This window comes from Petaurus breviceps, unplaced genomic scaffold (genome assembly GCF_028583685.1).
Source record: "Petaurus breviceps papuanus isolate PSGF00001 unplaced genomic scaffold, PetGlider_PUasm1.0 176, whole genome shotgun sequence".
NCBI classification, from domain to species: domain Eukaryota; kingdom Metazoa; phylum Chordata; class Mammalia; order Diprotodontia; family Petauridae; genus Petaurus; species Petaurus breviceps.
In genome coordinates, this window is record NW_027185771.1 from 24,223,972 (window position 1) to 24,231,728 (window position 7,757).

Here is a 7,757-nt window from a genome sequence, read left to right on the forward strand (position 1 = left end):
GAAGGAAGGAAGGAAGGAAGGAAGGAAGGAAGGAAGGAAGGAAGGAAAAGCACACAAATGTTATAAAAGTTCAGATTTGATGAGCAGGATTAGAAATCAGTAGTTGTAGATTCTGAATTCAAATTTTTCACTAACTTGGTATATGAATTAAACTGGGCATCAATGAAATTCCATCAGTTTATTTAAGGCGTAAAATAAAAAGGTTTCTAAGGTCAGTTCTGACATTGACATTTAATGATCCCTAGGATGGAAATACAGAATTGAAACCAGACATTATTTAGTTAAATTTATTAATTTTGTACGTGAGTAAAATGTAGCCTAATGTATTAAAATGATTTGCTTAGGATGACACAGTAAGTAGTGGAAGCTGGATTTTCATACAGATCTGAACAAAATCCAAGACTTTGAAATCCACCCTGGTGCTTGTCCTATATCTGAGATGACTTTTAACTCTGACAGTCTATCTTCTGTGTTTTAACATTCAGTTCTATTAAAAAAGAGACTGAGAACCTTCCATAAGTAATAGAACTATTCTATGTTCTGAAGATAAAAATAATTAAATGAAAATAAAGAAATCCTTGAAGTAAAGAGAATGTGTTACCTGAGGGAGTGACAAAATCCAAAATGTCCACAAATAAGTAAATCTCAATGTAATTTGACAAGAGAGGATAGTAACAATGGAAGAAAGGGATAACTAAGTGGTAGTTGATGATTTAAGAATGAACTTTAGTAGAGATAGTAAGATTGCATTTATAGTGTTGGTAATCACCTGAGTTATGTAATTCATAAAGTTCAATTATGTAAATGAAATTACCAAGGGGAAAATGTGTAGAAAACAAGAAAAAGGCAACAGATTAATTCTTTTAATTAAAAAAAAAACATGTTAAAAGAACTAGAGATGGATCATGAGCAGCAAAGCAGATGTAATGGGAAGCAAAGTAGTAATTTTCTGCTTGTTTTAACTACTCAAGTGCCTTTGAACCTCATTTTTGATGGTATCAAGAGTCCCTGTTGGAAGAAGTATACATTGTGTTGCCCTTAATAGGCCTAAGAGTGTTTGAAGACTTTTACTCCTCTTTTTTAAAGGCCTAACATAATCACAAGGATCCCACAGAGGAAAGACCTTGCCAAAAGAGTAGAACAGGAAGGATCTAACAAGAAGGAGAAGAGAAGAGAAAAGCTTGAGCAGAACTGAGAGCACACAGAGATAAGAAAGAATGTTTGTGATGTTGGCACTCTCTTTTTCTGTCTGTGTTGATGTTGCTTTGTCATATAGAAGTATTCTGTCTGTTGAAAGAGGACTTTAATGATATTTATTAATTAATTTTTATTGATAATTATTATTGATAATTATGATAATTAAATTACAGAAGTCTTAAAAAAGATTTTACTTTTTAATTTTGTTTGATTTCTCAGACAGAAGCTTTGTTTATTTATTTTCATTACTTTGTCAGACAGAAAGTGAATTGAAATGATAGTGTTTGTAATGTGTGTAAATATTGTTGCAGCTCTGTTAAGTTTTGTCATCCTAGAAACAAATTTATAAGGGTATCAGTGGAGCAGTGCCTGTGAGCTGAGATATAGAGCAGGAGCAGAGAGCTGCCTGTGTATGAATCTGGCAAGAGTTGGATGAATCCAGGCATGAGCTGGGAATGGTCAGTCTGTGGAAGAGGATAGAATCCAAATACTTAAATGAATTACAAGAGCAAATAGATGATCAAACTATACTAGTGGGAGACTTAAATTTTTCCCTCTAAGAACTAGGTAAATCCAACCATGAAAACATAAGAAAGAAGTTAAGAAGAAAATAATCTTAAGATATGTAGATATGACAGATGTCTGGAGAAAAATTAATGGGAAGAGAAATATGGATACTCTTATTCTCAGCTGTGAATGGCACATTTACCAAGAAAAAGACCATATATTAGGGAAAAATCTCACAACCAAAAGCAGAAGAGCACAAATATTAAACACTTTTCAGACCATAATACAATAAAATTATATTTAATAAAAGGCCATGGGAGCATGGATTGAAATTTGATTGGAAACTAAATAATCTCAACCTAAAGAATGAGTGGGTCTGGGGTGGTTAGGTGGTGCAGTGAATAGAGCACCAGCCCTGGTCAGGAGGACCTGAGTTCAAATCCGACCTCAGGCACTTAACACTTTGTAACCATGTGACCTTGGGCAAGTCATTTAACCCCAATTGCCCTCCCCTCCCCCATCCAACAAGCAAAAAAAAAAGAATGTGTCAAAAATCAAATTGGAAATAATTAATGACTTCATTAAAAAGTGACAAAAATAAGCCAACATAGCAAAATTTGTGGGATGCAGCCAAAACTGTACTCAGCAGAGAACTTATATCCCCAAATAAGTCTAGCTATAAAAGAGAAAAGAACAGATCACTGACTTGGACATGGAAATGGGAAAAAAATTTAAATAAAATTGAATGAAAAACACATAATTAAACACCAAAAAGGAAATCTAGAAAATCAAATGAGAAATAATAAAATTGAAAGTAAAACAAAAACATTGAATTAATAGATAAAAGGAACTAGTTTTATGTAAAAAATAAAATAGATTATTAATGTGTTTAATTAATTAAAAAAAAGAAGAAAACCAAATTACAAATATCAAAAGTGAAAAAATGTGACTGCATCACCAATGAAGAATGAAATAAAAGCAATTTTGAGGACCTATTTTGGCAATCCGATTATATACTAATAAAACTCTGTTAACTCTATTACTATCTAAGTGAAATAGGTTGATATTTACCAAAAAATATATAAAATGTCCAAACTAATTAAAAGAAGATGAAATAGTATGCTTATATAACTCTATCCTAGAAAAAGAAATTGAACAAGCCATAAATGATCTCCCAAAGAAAAATATATAAATATATATGCTATATAAATTATTTTGGGGTGGGGGAGAATGGTGAAGAAAGAGACCTCCCAAATCCCTTTTATGATACAATTATAGTTTTGATAATTAAACCAGGGAGAGTGAAAACAGAAAAAAAAAACCCTACTTATAGACCAACTTCCTTAATGAATGTTGATGCAAAAAAAAAAAAAAATTAAACACTACCTAGGAGTTTACATCAATACTTCACAAAGATCATACACCATGACCAGGTGGGATTTATACCAGGAATACATGACTGGTTTGATATTAGGAGAACTATAAGCCATAATAGTGAGAAAATAAAAAGAGAGCAGTGATAAAGATGAAAATCATGATGGTCGTGCTGGTGTGTGATAAAATGATGAAGGAAAGAAGAGGAGGTGGAAGAGAGACAAAGAGAAAGAATAAGAAAAAAGAACACATAGAAAAAGAAAAAAAAACAAAAGGGAGAGTAAAAAAATAACTGGTGTTCATGTAGATTTAAATATTTAAAATATATTTACATATTATTACATTTATGATCAGGAAAATAAATAATAAAACATTTAAAATTAAGAAATAGAAAATGAATTTTATTTCAATCTTTTATAAATATAAAATCACATAATTTTAAGCATATAACTATTTTTAAACACCACTTAATTAGTGAGAAATGTGGTTCAAATCCTGCTTCAAATAATCAATGACTATTTGACTATCAATAAGCCCTTCAGTCTTTACGTACTCTAGTTTCTTTATCTGCAAAATACCAGGTGAAGGACCGGGCAAAATGAGCGCTAAGATCACTTCCACTTCTAGATCTATGGTCTCATATAAATCTATTGACTATAAAAAAATAGCAACACTAATGTCTGTAAGTCTCACCTCTTTGGGCTGTTGCAATGATCAAAAGACAAACAATGGTAAATGCACTTTTAAAATCATAAAGTTTTATTTAAAATAGGATTGGTATTAATTCATTAAGGAAAATGAAAAGGCTATTCTAGGTTTAGAAAGCAATGTACTCCTTTCCATAGCCACTGAACATTTAATTATTTTCCTTCATATGAAGATTTTTTTTTCTTTAAAGAGGGAAATAGGACAGTGAAGAGGTTGAAACAAATTACTTAATGACATTAAAATGTGAGAGTCCATTTTTTTCTATGTTAAAATACACATATAGTGAATTATTTCATTAAGCACTTAAAATATGTCAATCAGTTGCAATTCAATTTCAGTCTGCTCTCATACCCTGATCATTGCACTTATAAGGATTTACAGCATAAGGCTGAACATATGTTCCCAGTGGTTTGATATAATAGGAAAATATAGTCATTGCATTTCTTAAGAAAAACAACTTTTAAGAAGTGTTTCCTTAAACTCACAGTGAATAATTTACATGCTACATTGTTTCAATTTGTGGAGAGGAAAAATCACACTCCTAACAAATTAGGTTCATTTCTGGTTGGGTGGGGGGAATTCATTGAAGTAAATTCAGTGTCACCAAGCTGTATCTTCTGCAAGCTGTCAAACGATCTTAAATAGTCACATAACATCAACATTCTTTTCCACAGAGCATCGACCACTGCCTTTGACCTTTTCCTCCCCACCGGCTATCTACACTCCTGACATGAGTCCAAGAAATCCCTGTCCAGGTCTTATGAAATGCATGTCCCAGTACCTTTTGAATTTCATTTATTTTTGAAAGTCCTACTAGAGCCTAACACAACTGACGGTTAACTGAACATGTCACCTAGAAAATAGTCTACTGATATGTATCTACTGACTTGTGCTAGCCATCAAATTATCAGATGATGTTGACCTTCACATATCCTCTAGGTAGTCACCCAAGAAATTTCACCATCTAACTGGCCACATGGTGCATTCTCCTCCTTCTGTGAAGGGTGATGGAGATATTGTGCAGGGTGTTGCCTTGGAGAGTTGAAGTTTGAAATGATCATTTGTTCTTCCTCAGGGTGGAGGATGAAAGTCCTAGTAACCTTATGAAGGGGGGGTGACATGAATACAGGAAGAAAATTATGAGGCAAATGGAGAAAGAATGTAATTAGGGGGAGGGGTACAGATTAGTAGTGAACTGCATAATCAAATACATCATGGGATGGGAGCTTTAGCATGGGGCAGTATCCTCTCTGTTACTTGTAAAAATGGCATTGTTTGGGATTGAGGTACATTTGGGGGGGAAAAAAGTTCATTTGGCAAGCTCCAAAAGACAGTGGCAAAATCTTCCTAGAGAGGAAAGCCCAGAAAGAATATGTCAGAAGATTTGATTCCACAAGGAATACAAAGAAGAAAGTGGTACAAGATAGTTATCACTTCATGCTCCAGGGAATGAAGTTCTAGGATAGATAAAAGGAGAAAATGTATAGTTAAGAGAGCAAGAGAAATGCTTTCTGGGATTAAAAACACAAACAAACAAAAATAAAAATTTGAAACTAATGAACAGCACTAATAAAAGGAAAAAATTAAATAACCATATAAAAGAAGGACATAAAAATAATTAACAAACACAATTCCAAAGGTAAAGTTTTAACAGATAGGAGGGGAGAAATAGGGGTTCATATAACAGAGCCAATTAAAAAAGAAAGATTAAGCTAAGGTAACTGAAGAAACTTTAACTGTGCTTATAGCAGAAAAGGTAAAATAATAACTCAAGAAACGGCAATGCTAGGGAGAAATGCAAGAACAAAAACCTAACTAATAATTTTAAATTTAAATGAATTAAAGAACCCAATAAAATTTTTAAAAATTGACTTAATGAATAAGAAAGCAAACCCCTAAAACATATTGTTACAATAAACACATTTTGGAAAGTTCTACTCACAATAAAACTGAAAGGATAGAAAAATATATTATCCATTGAGTGAATTAAAAAATCAAGATCTATAATCATGCTATATGACAAAATCTGAAGCAGTTTAAAAATTAAAAAAAAAAAGATAAACAAAGTGCATTATGCTGAAAGGAATCATAGACAACCAGACAGTATCAGTGACATATGTGTGGGTTAGAAATGCTTTAAATTCCAGAATTGTAAAAACAACACCAAAAACAATAACAACAACAACAACAATGCTGAATTACAAGAAGATATAGACAGTAACACAATAATAACAGGAGACTTCAATATCCCTATCTTAGTTTTGGATAAAACAAACAGAAATATAACCAAATGGAGAGATGCAGAACTAAACAATATGCTGAATAAACTAGAGTTAAATGATTCACAACATGTTCTAAATGTAATTGCAAAAAACATACATATTTCACTGCACTACATGGAACTTCTACAAAAATTTATCATGTACTAGGGAACAGAGAATATTGAAAAGAAATATATAAATACAGAACTAATATATTCTCTATATAGTATAACATAAATTGGTTTGAGGGCCACAAACAAAAGACACAGTCCCAAATGGACAGTAAAAAAACATCCTAAATGAGGAAAGGGTCAAAGAACAAATTATATAAAGAATAATTATGTGAAAGAAAATTATGAGGATGAAATAACATACTAAATTATGTAGGATGACTTTAAAGCATTCCTGAGAGAAAAAAATTATATCCCTAAAAATATACATTAATAAAATAGAAAAAAGAGCAGATTAATGAGCTGAATATACACTAAAAGAGATTAGAAAATGAAAACACAGGAAAACCAAAATAGAAAGGAAAGAGATGATATAAAAAAATCAAAAAGAAACAGTTGAACTGGAAAGAAAAAAAACATAGTAATTATAAAAATGGCACTTCTTGAAAAAAAAGACTAATAAAATATGTAATTTTTAACTAATCCAATTCAAATAAAGATAGGAAATTAAACACACAAAACAGTAAATAAGAATGGTTTAATCACAACCAAACAAGAATTTAAAAAACAATCCAAATACATTATACACAGTTATATGCTAACAAAACTGAAAACAGATGAAATAGAGAAATATCTTAGAAATATGACATAATCCAATCTCATAAAAGTAAATAGTTATAGCTTAAATGATAGAATCAAAATTCTCAAAAAAAGTAATTGCAAAGCATTTAAAACCACATGTAAGAAATACTCCAAATCATTAATGATAAAAGAAATTCAAATCAAGATAATTTTGAGGTATCAGTCTAAACCATGAAAATTTGCAAAAATGAGAAAAACATAAATAGCCAATGTTGTAGAGTTTACAGAATGACATGAAAACTAATATTTTCTTGGTGTAACTGTGAAATGGTACCTATATTTTGGAGAGAAATTTCTAATTATCCAAAAAGTGACTAAAATATCCATACCCTTCTAACTCAAGACTCCATTATTGGAATTGCATTATAAGGAAGTCACCAATGAGAGAAAAAGTCCTCATACAGCAAAATATTTACAGTAACACTTTTTGCAAAAGCAAAGAATATGAAAAAAATAGATACCCATCAATTGAAAAATGGCTAAAGAAATTGTGGTACACAATTGTTATGGAATATTACTGTACTCTAAGAAATAAAATATTTAATGGATATAAATAAGCGAGGAAATATCTGCATGAACTGGTGTAGAGCAAAGTAAATACAGTCATATAAAAATATATTCAACAACTAAAACACTGTTAATGGAAAAAAAAAGGTATAACAATTATAAAAGTGAATTTGACTAGAATGAAGAGATATGAGTGGTCATCCTCATCCACCTCTTTGTGGAGGTGGTAGGTCCAAAGGTTTTTTACAGTTTGTACCTTTTCAGATCTCTTCAATGTATTGAGCAATTGTGCTGATCTTTTCCCCCCTCCCTCCCTTGTTCTTTCTCTCCCTTCCCTCCTTCCCTCCTTCCTTCCTTCCTTCCTTCCTTCCTTCCTTCCTTCCTTCCTTCC

General features: G+C 31.5%; 1 long non-coding RNA gene across 1 annotated transcript in view; it reads left to right on the forward strand.

Annotated features, from left to right (window-relative positions):
• LOC138159625 (uncharacterized) overlaps window positions 1-7,757 on the forward strand; it is a 19,162-nt gene that overhangs the window by 1,939 nt on the left and 9,466 nt on the right. The window lies entirely within an intron of this gene.